This window comes from Aethalodelphis obliquidens, unplaced genomic scaffold, assembly GCF_003676395.1.
Source record: "Aethalodelphis obliquidens isolate GAN/ISIS:26980383/991018 unplaced genomic scaffold, ASM367639v1 scaffold8, whole genome shotgun sequence".
Lineage (NCBI taxonomy): Eukaryota > Metazoa > Chordata > Mammalia > Artiodactyla > Delphinidae > Aethalodelphis > Aethalodelphis obliquidens.
The window spans coordinates 42,163,190-42,177,935 of NW_020837952.1; the positions used below are offsets into that span (position 1 = coordinate 42,163,190).

Here is a 14,746-nt window from a genome sequence, read left to right on the forward strand (position 1 = left end):
GGTTAATTTGGGAACGTGGGTCTAGCAGATGCAAACCATTATATATAGAATGGATAAACAACCTCCTACTGTATAGTGCAGGGAACCACATTCAATAACCTATAATAAACCATAATGGAAAAGAATACGAAAAAAGAATATGTATAACTGAATTACTTTGCTGTACACCAGAAACTAACACAACATTGTAAATCAACTATACTTCAATTAAACAAAAAAATTAACACCAACATCACCAAAAAAACAAACTACAGTGAGATCCCGCTACACACCTATTAGAAAGGCTTAAATAAAAAATACTTACAATATCGTGCTAGCAAAGATATGGGACAACAAGAACTCTCATACATTGTTGGTAGAAATGCAAAATGTTACAGTAGAAAGGCTTAAATAAAAAATACTTACAATACCGTGCTAGCAAAGATATGGGACAACAAGAACTCTCATACATTGTTGGTAGAAATGCAAAATGTTACAGCCACTTAGGAAAACAGTTTGGCAGTTTCTCATGAAGGTAAATATACACTTACCCTAAGACTCAGCAGTCCCACTTCTAGGTATTGACCCAAGAGAACTGAAGATCTATGTCCACACAAAAACCTGTACACTAATGTTTGTAATAGCTATTTTTATAACAGTCAAAAACTGGAAAAAATACAAATGCCCATTAACTAGAGAGTGGATAAACAAACATCCATACAATAGAACACTAATAAGCAATTTTAAAAAAAACTACTGCTACATACAACAACTTGGACGACTCTCAAAAGCATTATGCTAAGTGAAAGAAGCCATATTCAAAAGGCTACAAACTGGGTTTCCCTGGTGGCGCACTGGTTAAGAATCCGCCTGTTGATGTAGGGGACATGGGTTTGAGCCCTGGTCCGGGAAGATCCCACATGCTGCAGAGCAACTAAGCCCGTGTGCCACAACTACTGAGCCTGCACTCTAGAGCCCGTGAGCCACAACTACTGAGCCTGTGCTCTAGAGCCCATGAGCCACAACTACTGAGCCTGTGCTCTAGAGCCCGTGAGCCACAACCACTGAAGCCCGCGCGCCTAAGAGCCCGAGCTCCGCAACAAGAGCAGCCACCACAATGAGATGCCTGCGCACTGCAACGAAGAGTAGCCCGGCTCACTGCAACTAGAGAAAGCCCGCGTGCAGCAATTAAGACCCAACGCAGCCAAAACTAAAATAAATAAAATAAAATAAAAGGCTATAAACTGCACAGTCCCATTAGTACGACATTCTGGAAATTGAAATCTCATCAGTGGTGCCTGGGACTGGAGACAGAGGACTCACTGCAAAGAGGCATAAGGGGACTTTGTGATTAAAGTGGTGGAAAGATTTTGATTATGGTCAAAATTCATAGAATGCTATGCCTAAAAAAGAATGAATTGTACTGCTTGTAAATTATATCTCAATAAACCCTAAAAATAATAAATAAATAAATAGAAATGAATAAGAGGCCGAAGTTCTTAACACAGCCTGCGAGACTTTGTCCCACTCTGGGTTGGCCTTTCAGCCTCGTCTCTTCCGTGACCTTCCTCTTGCTTCCTGATCACATCAGCCTTCTTTCAGTCCCTCTGCTCACCACTTTTTCTCATTTCCTATAATCTTTGCACATCCAGTTCCATCTACCAAGAAAGCTCTTCCCTCTGCATCTTCTTCTTAGTAATTGTCACAGTGGTGATTTTACATTGTTGTTGTTGTTACTATTCTGTGTCTCCTCCACTAAAATGGAAGCTCCTTGAGGTCAGGGTCTGTCTTTGTTCATCACTGTATCTCCAGCCCCCCCGCACTGTGCTGGTACAAGGACCTGTACAATGAATACTCAACTACTACGTTCAACTGCCTTCTCTATGTCTCAGTCTTAACACATCCCAAACTGAAATGCTTCTTATCCCCCAAAAGACTGCTCCGCAGGCAGAGCTGCTTCGTTGCACAGTTCAAGCAGTGCCAGCCACAGAGCGTCCATGGGAATGGCGCCGTGCTTCCCCCAAGCTGTGCCCTTCACGTGGACTCTCCACATGGATGCAGTGCTCCGAGCATTATTCTTCTCCACTGCAGTTGATGGCAACTCTATCCTCCCAGTTGCTCAGGCCAAACATTTTAGAAGCATCTTTGATTCCTCTTTCGCTCTCACACCTCACAGTCACTCTATCAGGAAATTTTACTGGCTCTACCTTTGAAATATATCAGCTCCTCTCACATTCCCAACCACTCCCACTCCAGCCTGAACCACTATCACTACCGCAGTAGACCTCTTTGGTCTCCCTGCTGCTGCTCTTGTCCACTACAGTCTATTCTCAACCCAGGAGCCAAGAGTCCTTTAAAACATAAACCAGACCATGTCATTTCTCTTTTCAAAGCCCTATAGTAACTCTCTATTTCCCCTCAGAATAAAAGCCAAAGTCTACAATGAACTTTAAGGCCCCACAGGCCTCCCAAATAGTTATACGACTACACCTCTTACCTCCCTCAAGTCTGTTCAAATGTTACCTTCTTAAAATAAAGCCTAGGGCTTCCCTAGGGTTTCCCTAGGGCTTCCCTGGTGGTGCAGTGGTTAAGAATCTGCCTGCCAATGCAGGGGACACAGTTTCGAGCCCTAGTCCGGGAAGATCCCACATGCTGCAGAGCAACTAAGCCCGTGCGCCACAACTACTGAGCCTGTGCTCTAGAGCCCACAAGCCACAACTACTGAAGCAGGCACACCACAACGAAGAGTAGCCCCTGCTCTCTGCAACTAGAGAAAGACTGCGTGCAGCAACGAAGGCCCAACACAGCCACAAATAAATAAGTTAAAAAAATAAATTTTAAAAAAAATGAAGCCTACTTTGACCACATTCTGTTTACTTAACTTGCCACTCTCCAAACCCACTTACCGTGCTATTTTCTTCTATTTCCACTCTTGTCACCATCTAACTTATTTATCTATGATCATCATTGTTTATGGTCTGTCCTCCTTCTGTTAGGAAATAAGCTCCACAAGAACAGAATTTGTTAACTGAAACCTCCTCATGCATCTAGAGCAATGTTTGGCATATTGTAGGTTCAACAGTGAATAAATAACTACAGTGTCTGCTAAGTAATTAGAGGTTAATAAATATTAGTACAGGAACAAGTGTGACACATACAAAATGATAAAACTTTTTCTCTCCATAACTCATATTTCTTTGTTAATATACATGTATGTGGAACTGTGCAGCAGGGTGAAAACTGCACAAGATTTGCAGTCAAGGCTTGGGTGATTCCTGGCCTCTCACCACTTCCTACCTGTATAACTACAAAAGATTCCCGTATAGGGATAAAACACGTGCCCTGTTAACCTCCCAGGGCTGTTGGGAAGAGAAAATGAATGTGAATGCTTTTGCAAGCTGTGATAAGCTCTACAGTTACTTAGGTAAAGCAAGATTTGAAACTTTCAATCACATCAATTGCCATCGTGCTGTTTACCTCCAAGGAGAGTTCTATGCCCTCTGTACTGCCAGTCCGATTGTAACCTTTACTTTCTCCCAGTGCTGACAGTGAGGAATCTCTGAGCTGCCTTATCCTGTTCAGGTTAGTTACCCTCTCCTTTCCTTCCATTTTAGGAAGATGGACAGCAGGTGTTGTGTTCCCTGCTCCATAATCTCTGCTGACTCAGGCTGCTTCTTCCCATCCCTAGGGAGGATAAAAGAGGAGCAGTAACAACACATGTAGAGCCACTGGCATAGCTTTACAGAGCTTAGGTGGAGAGGATGGTGTCTCTTCTGAAGAGACAAAGATTAAGCCTCTTCTCCCACAGTGTGGAACCTTGTGCAAACAGTTCAGAAGACCTGGCTTCCCACTGCCCTGAAGCCTCTCCAACTGAGAGACCAGAGGGAAGTCTCTTCAATCCTACCCAGAAAAGGACATCAGCATAGTTATCGCAGGGCCCTTTGGACTTTACAAGAGTTAATGGAGGGTCAGAAGTAGAAGGAAGCCCAGGGACACTGAGCTTTATTGAGGCTTTGGGTGTATTTAAGAGTGAAAAAAAATAAATGTGCCAAAACAGGCCTCAGAAATTGCCATTTTTTTAAACTCAAGATGGATTAAAGACCTAAACGTAAGACCAGACACTATAGAACTCTTAGAGGAAAACACAGGCAGAACACTCTATGACATAAATCACAACAAGATCCTTTTTGACCCATCTCCTAGAGAAATGGAAATAAAAACAAAAATAAACAAATGGGACCTAATGAAACTTAAAAGCTTTTGCACAGCAAAGGAAACCATAAACAATATGAAAAGACAACCCTCAGAATAGGAGAAAATATTTGCAAACAAAGCAACGGACAAAGGATTAATCTCCAAAATATACAAGCAGCTCATGCAGCTCAATACAAAAAAACAAACAACCCAATCCAAAAGTGGGCAGAGGACCTAAATAGACATTTCTCCAAAGAAGATATACAGATTGCCAGCAAACACATGAAAGGATGCTCAACATCACTAATCATTAGAGAAATGCAAATCAAAACTACAATGAGGTATCACCTCACACCAGTCAGAATGTCCATCATCAAAAAATCTACAAACAATAAATGCTGGAGAGGGCGTGGAGAAAAGAGAACACTCTTGCACTGTTGGTGGGAATGTAAATTGATACAGCCACTATGGAGAACAGTATGGAGGTTCCTTAAAAAACTACAAATAGAACTACCATACGAGCCAGCAATCCCAATAGTGGGCATATACCCTGAGAAAACCATAATTCAAAAAGAGTCATGAAAAAAAAAAGAGTCATGTACCACAATGTTCATCGCAGCTCTATTTACAATAGCCAGGACATGGAAGCAACCTAAGTGTCCATCGACAGATGAATGGATAAAGAAGATGTGGCACATATATACAATGGAATATTACTCAGCCATAAAAAGAAATGAAACTGAGTTATTTGTAGTGAGGTGGATGGACCTGGAGACTGTCATACAGAGTGAAGTAAGTCAGAAAGAGAAAAACAAATACCGTATGCTAACACGTATATATGGAATCTAAAAAAAAAAAAAGAACCTAGGGGCAGGATGGGAATAAAGACACAGACATAGAGAAGAGACTTGAGGATATGGGGAGGGGGAAGGGTAAGCTGGGATGAAGTGAGAGGGTGGCATGGACATATATACACTACCAAATGTAAAACAGATAGCTAGTGGAAAACAACCACATAGCACAGGGAGATCAGCTCAGTGCTTTGGTGCTTTGTGACCACCTAGAGGGGTGGGATAGGGAAGGTGGGAGGGAGATGCAAGAGGGAGGAGATATGGTGATATATGTATATGTATATGTATAGCTGATTCACTTTGTTATACAGCAGAAACTAACACACCGTTGTAAAGCAATTATACTCCAATAAAGATGTTATAAAAAAAAAGAAATTGCCATTTTTTAATGTCTGCGTTTAAATCCAAAATCACTTTCATCAGATGGAAAACACCATGTAACCTATGATCTATAAAAATACTAATTCCTAGTACAAGGAATGGATTTCTTAAGACATGTAAGTTTAAGTTCTATAATAAAGACATTTAATCATGTCAGTTTGTGACTCTATAAATTCACTTATTTAGAGTTAACCTTAGAAGTTTGCAAGTGAGGCCCTCTTGGTCCCGCTGGGAACAGGCTTGATCCTGTTTATGAAAAGGCTCAGGATAATATAAATTATTATATTAATGTACTTTCCTAACCCTATGTTTAATCAATGGCACATCCTTGTTTTGAATTATTTAAATGTATTATTATTTAACCATTTAAGTGTTTGTCATTTCCGAGTAAACTGTAGACGCCTCAGGAAAAAGACCTAAATACAGGAAAAATCAGCTAATAAAATTTCATTTGGCCTGCGTGAGCCCTTTTGTGTCTGAAAAGCTTACAAATAGTTTGAAGAGGCACTAGACTGTGGGGCAACTCCGACTGCCCCGACATCTGGCAACCATATGATACCCTTGAACTTTGACTAAAGAAAAAATATATAAATTTGTGAAGGTAAAACTCTGCTTCCTAACACAACATTCTAAATCAACCATACTCTAATTAAATTAAAATTAAAAAAAAAAAACCCTGTGTCAACTCGGTATTCTTGGTCACTTAAAACAAAAATCTCCCGCCAGAAACCTAAATCATCTGGAAAGCATGAAAAGTCCTGGCAAACTATGTTCAACAGTTCACCATCACTAAAACTGGAAGCGCATTTTGTTTCATTTATTCTAAACCATTTACTATTTTCAGGGACGAAAAGAGTCCAAGGCGCCCAGAATGGATAATGTGAGGAGCAACAGGCTATTTTCACACTCGCAGGTGAGTGGTAGGAGAGGAAAAGCTCTCCTTACCTTGAAGTAGTACTTGAGAGAAAAGAAACGAACAGCTCCTCGTTAGTATAGTGGTTAGTATCCCCGCCTGTCACGCGGGAGACCGGGGTTCAATTCCCCGACGGGGAGAACATATTACTTTTACTAACCACTACTACTATTTTCTGCGTAATTCAACTGCCCAGCATGGCTGACAAACACAACATGCGGATATTTTTTATAAGCGCGTCTTTTCAAAGTGGTAACTTTTAAGCTTAATGCTCACCGTGAGATAAAAGCCAACTCCGAGAGTAAACGCTTTACACTGTTGTCAGAAGGGTTAAGAAAGACGAAAACGTTCGTTAAAAACCCACAGCGCGCACCCAGCCGGTAGCTGACGCTAGCTGGCAAAGGCCTACGCATGCGCAGTAGCGCCCCCGCCAAATTCCAAACGGAGGTCACGAACTCAGCTCACTGAACGGGGAGGGGGTGGGGAAGATGAGGGCCGAGTCTCCGCCCCTAGCCGGGCAGGTTAGAACGGAAATCGCTTGCAGAAGAAGGGGAAGGACCGGTGTCCTTTGACCCTGGAGACTCGACTAAAAGGGAAACTCCATTCTCCCGCCTCTGCTAGTTCCATCCTTGCCTAGGTAGAGGGACAGCTGTGAGGAAAATCTTGGCACTAAAAGAATCAGTCTCCAGTTCGACCTAAACTGGATGGAGGGGCAGGGAGAGAATGGAAGACAAGGCGAGGCGTGCCCGGAAGAGACGCCATGTTACCGGAGTTCTAAGAAATTGCGTGAGCTACAGCCCAGCAGGACCTCGTGGCGCAACGGTAGCGCGTCTGACTCCAGATCAGAAGGCTGCGTGTTCGAATCACGTCGGGGTCATGGTTTTTATTTTTAGGCCCACTGGTTTCTATAAAGCTAGATGTGTTCCCGCCATTTTTTGAAAATGCCTCTGATTTTAGGATTAAATCTTCCTCATTCAAATGTTATCCCAGTAATCTTTAGTCTGCAAAAAGACAAGAATCACTATATATCGTGAAACGTTAAGGCTGGGTTTTGTTTTTTTTTTTACTGTTTGGCCTTGTGAGTTCTCTGTCATTCAAAGTGCGTAATGCATAGAGATGTGGGCTATTACTGTCGTGCATTCGTGGGCATATCAGCCCATGGTGGTCCTTAACAGGAAACATACGATACATATACCGTACAAGCTGTTTTTCCAAAAACAATTTTAGACCCGTTTGCCTTCGGAAAGCAAGTCCAACAGGGTACAGTTTCTAACTTTGTGTAATAGTTTACATGCTTTAGCCCATGTGCCAGGCACTGTAGACAACCCTGCAATGTGTGCACATTGTACACGCTTACGGATGAAACTGTGGCACACAGAAGAATAGCTACCCACCCGAGACTCTGAACCGCGTGACTGACCCCAGATCCCACTCTTTACTAAATGTTTTATAATAAAGGTGGAAACTGTTGAAAAAACTTGCTAGAATCCATTGGACCTAAGTGATACCAATGCATCTTTTATATTTTCACCAATTAATGCGAGTGGTGACAAATCAGGTACCACTTTCAACTATTAATCTCTCATAGCAGGGAGCAAAGTTTACTCATTCACCTTTGTAAGCTCCAGTACTCTTAGTAGTGAATAGTGCCGTAACAGGCATGTGTCAAATGTCTGTTGTACAAAAAATGAATAGCAAGACTAGGAGAAATTAATTTTTTTTATTATTGGATATGTTCTGTGGAAGTCACCAAGTTTTCCTGCTCAGTATTTTGAAAATAGCAAATATTAATTTCTTATGTTTCAACCTAATATAGTATTGGAAATAGTGTTTTTATTCTGTGTAGTTTGTTCTTCCCTTTCTTTTTTGGTGGTCACTCATTTCAACAGATATTTATGGACCACTGATACTGTGATAAGCACTGAGGAAAAGGATACAGAGTGAAAGTGGGGTTTTTTTTGAGCAGCAGGAAAAAGATACATTAAGTAACCAAACACCGTAATATGTTGGGGTGAGTGCCATGAGAGTAGCATGAACAGAGTGGTGTGAGGGTGCTTAAAATAGGGACATTAACTCCGCTTTGGGTAGTTCAAAAAGTCCTCATAAAGGAAGATCTTGAAAAATAATGAAAGTTTCTTTGTGACTTTAAGGCATTTATTCATCCAATGGACATACATAAATGCCTTCTATGAGTCAAGGTCACCCTGTGATCTGACTTCTTCAACTATAAAAGTAGAGGTTTATATGTATTACCTTGCTAGGGCCGCCATAGCAAAATACCACAGACTGGGTAGCTTAAACAACAGAAATTTTCTGACCGTTCTGAAGGCTAGAAGTCCAAGATCAAGGTGACAGCATGGTTGGTTTCTTCTAAGGCCTGTCCTTGCCTCATAGATGGCCACCTTGTTGTGTTCTCCCATGGTCTTTCCAATGTACGCACACTTCCCTAGTGTCTCTCTGTGTGTCCAAGTTTCCTCTTACAAGGACACCAGTCAGATCGTATTAGGACCCATTCTAATGGCTTCATTTTAGCTTAATCACCTCTTAAAAGGCCTCATCTCCAAATACAGCCACATTTTGAGGTAGCAGGGGAGTAAAGCAATATATATATGTCATTATTAATAGTGCTATAGCTCTAAAATTGTCACTTCACAGGTTCCAGCTTCTTTCCCAAGGCTGGACATTTGTAGTTTCTCAGAATGACCCATTTGCTAACTTGCTGTAACTTTGAAATGACCCAAAATCCAACACTTCATTTTAACTTAAACCTCTACAATCATTGTATAGTAATGATATAAGGAAAGAGGCTCTGGAATACACAAATTCATATTTGAATTCCCAAATCCTGACACTTAATAGCTCTGTGATTTTGTTCTATTTCACTAAAAAGTTTCCAGTGTATCTTTTATTCATACAAGTGGATTTATCCACTAGTACAGAAGCACTGAGCATTTATCTCACCTATTTAATAAGCTTTCTCTTTTGAATTATTTTTAATCATTTACCTAAGACTGATGTACTCTGGATAAACTGATAAAATGGAGACTTTGGAAATGAAAACCGAAAAACAGATTCTGAATTCTGATAAGCCAAGTGATTCCCCAGTTTCTCACACTAATTCAAAGTAGTTATGATTATAAAATCGTATGTGTTCATTGTAGAAATCTTGGGAAATACAGAAAAACATAGGGAAGAAAAGAAAAAACACCTGTCCCCATCACCTAGAGGAAACTACTACAAACATTCTGGTCTATATTCATGTAGTCCATTTAAATATACACATATCCATACACATTTCAGTTCTTTATAGAACTGAGATCTTACTCTAACATGGGTCTCTTTTTCTATTTGTATTTTACTTACTGCTGTGTTGTAAACATTCTCTCATATTCTTAAATAAATGTCAAGAACATGATTTTCATGACCATGTAGTATTTCATCAACTGCTGTTTGAGGTGACATCCTTAAATCCACAACGAAGTCCTATACAAAACAGGATATGAAAAATAAAAAAGTCACCTGTATGTTAATAACATTAAGAACTCCAAAAAGGGAAATGAAGGCAGTTATCAAATGTTTTAGGAAAAAAAAAAAAGTTTTGGAAGAGTTTTCTGACAAAGTAATAGCATCATTAAAAAAAAAAAAATCTGTGGTTTCACATAGAAATATCCTTCCACTGTTTCCCAAAGTTTTGGGTACCAGAGCTGTAACATTTTTTTTTTTTTTTTTTTTTTAGGCACGCGGGCCTCTCACTGCTGTGGCCTCTCCCGTTGCGGAGCACAGGCTCCAGACACGCAGGCTCAGCGGCCATGGCTCGCGGGCCCAGCCGCTCCGCAGCATGCGGGATCTTCCCGGACCGGGGCACGAACCTGTGTTCCCTGCATTGGCAGGCGGACTCTCAACCACTGCGCCACCAGGGAAGCCCCCAAGCTGTAACATTTTAAAGATTTTTTAAAAAAAATCTCTAATACCTATTTCAACATCAAAGATAATTAAAATGTTATATTGGATGACTGTAACACAAAATAAAACATCGTCTTTTTTTTTTAATTCAGAAATTTCACAGGAGATGACTGAAAGAATCAAGTCCTTGAGGACAGAAGGGTGAGATCCAGAGTACAACTGGTGGAATTCACTCTGATAGAAGGACACCACTTCAATTTAAGCAAGAAAGATGCAAGAGAAAATGAGTGCAGATTTGACCGTCTGAAGTTGAGGCATTCCTACAGATGGTTTCTATTTTCTCAAGTATGAAGCAAGGTTACCAGCTGAAAATGGGGAGAGGTACGGGGAAGGGATGTGAGCAATTTGAGAAGTGAAGATATGAATGGTTAATCCAGAGAATGAAGAGCTTTGTCAGCCAGTGTCGAGTGCTCCTGTGAGGTCTGAGGTCATGAATTAAAACCAGTTGTTGTATGATTTTTCTCCAGCAATCTTTGCTACTTGGGCACAAGCAGTGAGAAAGTTTGTTCCAGCAAGGTTCAGTCCCAGCAAGGTTGAGACTCTTCCAAGCAAGAAAGATAGAGACATTGGAGTAAGAGAGTTGAAAATATTTGCAAAAGAGTGATTATATGGATTGATCAGGGAATCTACTTCAGTTGAGTTGGAATGATTATATGATGGCAGGAGCAGGATAATAGGTTTTTCTTTAAAGTGTTGGGGTTAATGAATTGCTGGTCAGTGAGAATATGATAAATGAGCTGAGGAAAAGAGGCTAGTGATTGACAATTGGGATGCTTGAATTTGAGATTTAGAAGGTAAAACAGCTATTGATGACAGGGTTCAGAGTCTTACCACTGGAGTGGATGGATGAGATGGAATAGAGGAACAAGTTATTGGAGATGAAGAGGTCAAAGACGTAAGAGGCCCAATGTCAGTGTTACATGGGCCGTCTGTTAGAATGTTGAATTCACAAAGAACGTAGACAAAAGGGATGGTGAGGAAAACTTAGAGCATGGAGCAATGGTCTAATTTCTGAGGGAGATTGGCCAAGGGTTGAGAAATTATAGCAGTAAAGAGGATGAGGTGTGATTTATGATGATATGAACTTCCAACGTTTTTGAAGGAGGAAAGAGGAGAAATCGTTTGGAAGTGGTAACCAGGAACAAAGAGGCCACCCAAACTCTGTAGCCCAACCTCTCGGCCTTAAGGTACATAAGAGTATGAAAAAAAAAAAAAAAACCCTCTACTTCGGAGCTCTACAGCAGAGTTAAAATCAAAATTACCTTCATCACTAAAAATAGTGGTGCTGGGGATATACCTGGATGCATCTAGGATAATTCCAAGTCTGAATTTGGTAACTCATGGCTTTGTGGATGATGTAGAAAGTCAATCTCACTGTCTGATAGCTACGACATCAACCATGTCTCCTGAGAAATGTAGAATCTGCAAGTAACCTCCTTTTGATAGTGTCCAGGGATAAGAAAAGGAGACAGAATTAATGAGAGGGAATGAGAATGTTTTTACTCAGGGAACATTGATTTCAGGCATCTAGAATGCAGTTCTTTGTGAATTATGTTATCTTTAATGTTGGCCTGTAGCGTACAGTACTGTGTATATTTAAAAGAACTTTCAGAAGACATACAGATGGCCAACACACACTGAAAAGGTGCTCAACATCACTAATCATTAGGGAAATGCAAATCGAAACCACAGCAAGATACCATCTCACACCTGTCAAAAGGGCTATTATCAAAAAGACAAGTATTGGCAAGGATGTGGAGAAAAGGGAATTCTGGTACACTATTTATGAGAATGTAAATTGGTACAGCCACTATGGAAAACAGTATGAAGTTTCCTCAAAAAATTAAAAATAGGAGTACCATATGATCTAGCAATTCCACTTCTAGGTATTTATATGAAGAAAACAAAAATACTAATTCAAAAAGATATATGTACCCCTATGTTTATTGCAGCATCGTTTACAACATCGAAGATATGGAAGCAAACTAAGTGTCCCTCCATAGGTGAATGGATAAAGAAAATGTGATATACATTGATAGACATAGACACACACACACACACACACACACACACACACACACACACTGGAATATTACTCAGCCATAAAAAAATAAAATCTTGCCATTTGCAGCAACATGGATGTACCTGAGGGGTATTAGGCTAAGTGAAATAAGTCAGACAGAGAAAAATACTGTATGATTTCACTTATACGTGGAATCTGAAAAACAAAACAAATGGACAAACAAAACAGAAACAGACTCTCAGATACAGTGAACAAACTGGTGGTTGCCATAGAGGAAGGGGATTATGAGGTACAAACTTCCAATTATAAGATAAATAAGTCATGGGAGGGCTTCCCTGGTGGCGCAGTGGTTGCGAGTCTGCCTGCCAATGCAGGGGACACGGGTTCGTGCCCCGGTCCGGGAAAATCCCACATACAGCGGAGCGGCTGGGCCCGTGAGCCATGGCCGCCGAGCCTGCGCGTCTGGAGCCTGTGCTCCGCAACGGGAGAAGCCACCATAGTGAGAGGCACACATACCACAAAAAACAAAACAAAACAAAAAAACGATAAATAAATCATGGGAATGTAATGTACACATAAGGGAATGGTCAAAAATATTTTAACAACTTTGTATGGTGATCATTTCATAAAGCATAAAAATATAGAATCACTGTTGTACACTTGAAACTAATATTGTATTGATGTGTTTATTATAACTCAATCAGAAATAAAAATAAAATATAACAACTTTCAGACTCAACAGGTGATTTTTTTTTTTTTTTTTGCTTGTGGTAAAAGGTAGGATTAAACTGCCTGGAAAATTTCTGGTACAATGGCCCTATGAAAAAAGCAGAGTTCCAGTGCAGCACCCTCAGATGTCCCTCCAGGTGGCTCTGTGATTCCAGCATTGTACTCTACTGGCATCAAATTTACGTAGATTATTATTTTCAAAGTGTCAGTGATGCCTCCTCCTCCTCTGAAGATCCACTTCAGGAACCTAGCTGCCCAGGTATCCTCAGACCATAGGGCAGCTATCAGAGGCTGGAGATCCTTCTATGTACTCCACCCTCATCAGATCAAATACTATAAGCCCTGGTAACTCTGACCCTTTTCAGTTAGAGCGGCAAAACCTACCTCTTAAAAACTGTTAGTACAGTCAAGTCAACCCCTTCAACTAGCAAGGTAACGATTTAACAGGATAACTTGCTAATTCAAATAGGATAGAATAAACCCATTAACTGTGGCCTTGCAGATATTCTGCTCAGGACTTTTGCCTTGCGCGTAATTTGAGACTATACTGTAAGAAATAACTTAACTGTGCCAGGCACACTGCCTGGGACCATCCCACACTCACTGACTACATTTATGGGGTTACCAGTCACTGCGAAATTATGGTCGTTCGCCTGTCAGCTCAGTTCACCGTCTGAAGATGAAACCGTTGCCTCTGTACCTAGTGAAGCTGGGGGTGGATAGGTAATGGTTAAGGTAACTCTTACACAGCAACCTAAAGACCTACGAAACAACTGGCTAATTAAAATACAATTTTTATTTTGCATTTCTGGTCTGAATATTATTGCTCAAATATATGTAAATACTGATATTTTTAGAAAATAATTAGTAAAATTGCCTCTAGGAAAATAGACTATCGTTAAAAGAAATGTCTCCTCAATTTCTAAAAATAAAATGGCTTAATTCATAGGAAACATTTTTAGTATTTCCAGTAAATTTACTGGAACTTAAACAACCATGCAGAAATCAGATAAACTTTTTTTTTAAAGTAGCTTATGAAACATAGTTTGGAGGTCAGAATCTGGGGAAATGATTAAGACACCCTAAATCCAAGATCAGCTTCTTTCTTTTCTTGGAAGAAAATATCTTGAAACATATAAATTCGAAAGGTATTTAAACGTTTGTCGTTAATGGTATTTGTTTTCAGAAAGACATTTTTATTGTAAAATTTCTGAGACTCCACCAAGTTTTAACTCGGATCTGTAATAGGGGTTTGATTAGGGTTTCCGGCCTAATTATTAGTCACTAGGCTTCCCCTAAGATTAAAATCTAGAATGCACCTGTCTCAGTTGTAAGTTATCCATTAAGGAATTCCTACATCATTTCATTTCGTTGTATTATGAAACATTAGGTTTAAGTTACGGGTAAGATACTTACGGGTGGAGGGATCCAACCCAGAGACGGCTCTGAACAAAATGCAATTGAGCCCCAAATAACTAAATGAAATAATTTAGAAAGGTCCCAACCTTCTTTAGGGTAAGAGGCAAGTGCAACATTTGGCAATACAATTTCGTCACAAATTCAAGGGTAGTTCAAAGTGCCCCGTAGTCAAGGTCTGGCTTTTTCCGAATTTCGGGAACAAAAGAAGCGTTCGCAAGCAGAGACGGAGATTTAACTGCCCGCTTTCCCCTTGCCTCCCCCAAGTAAATCAAATCGAGGAAGATGAGCGTCCAC

At 40.4% G+C, this 14,746-nt stretch overlaps 1 long non-coding RNA gene and 2 other non-coding genes across 3 annotated transcripts in view; 2 read left to right on the forward strand and 1 right to left on the reverse strand.

The window, feature by feature from the left end:
- LOC113620875 (uncharacterized) overlaps nucleotides 1–10,046 on the reverse strand; it is a 465,861-nt gene extending 455,815 nt beyond the window's left edge. The window contains exon 1 of the long non-coding RNA XR_003432961.1: nucleotides 6,351–10,046. This is a non-coding gene — a long non-coding RNA (uncharacterized LOC113620875). The remainder of the gene's footprint in view (nucleotides 1–6,350) is intronic.
- TRNAD-GUC (transfer RNA aspartic acid (anticodon GUC)) lies at nucleotides 6,387–6,458 on the forward strand. Its single transcript has one exon. It is a non-coding gene; the product is annotated as a tRNA-Asp (tRNA).
- Nucleotides 7,124–7,195, forward strand: TRNAW-CCA (transfer RNA tryptophan (anticodon CCA)). The gene has a single exon. It is a non-coding gene; the product is annotated as a tRNA-Trp (tRNA).
- Nucleotides 10,047–14,746: the final 4,700 nt, after the last annotated feature.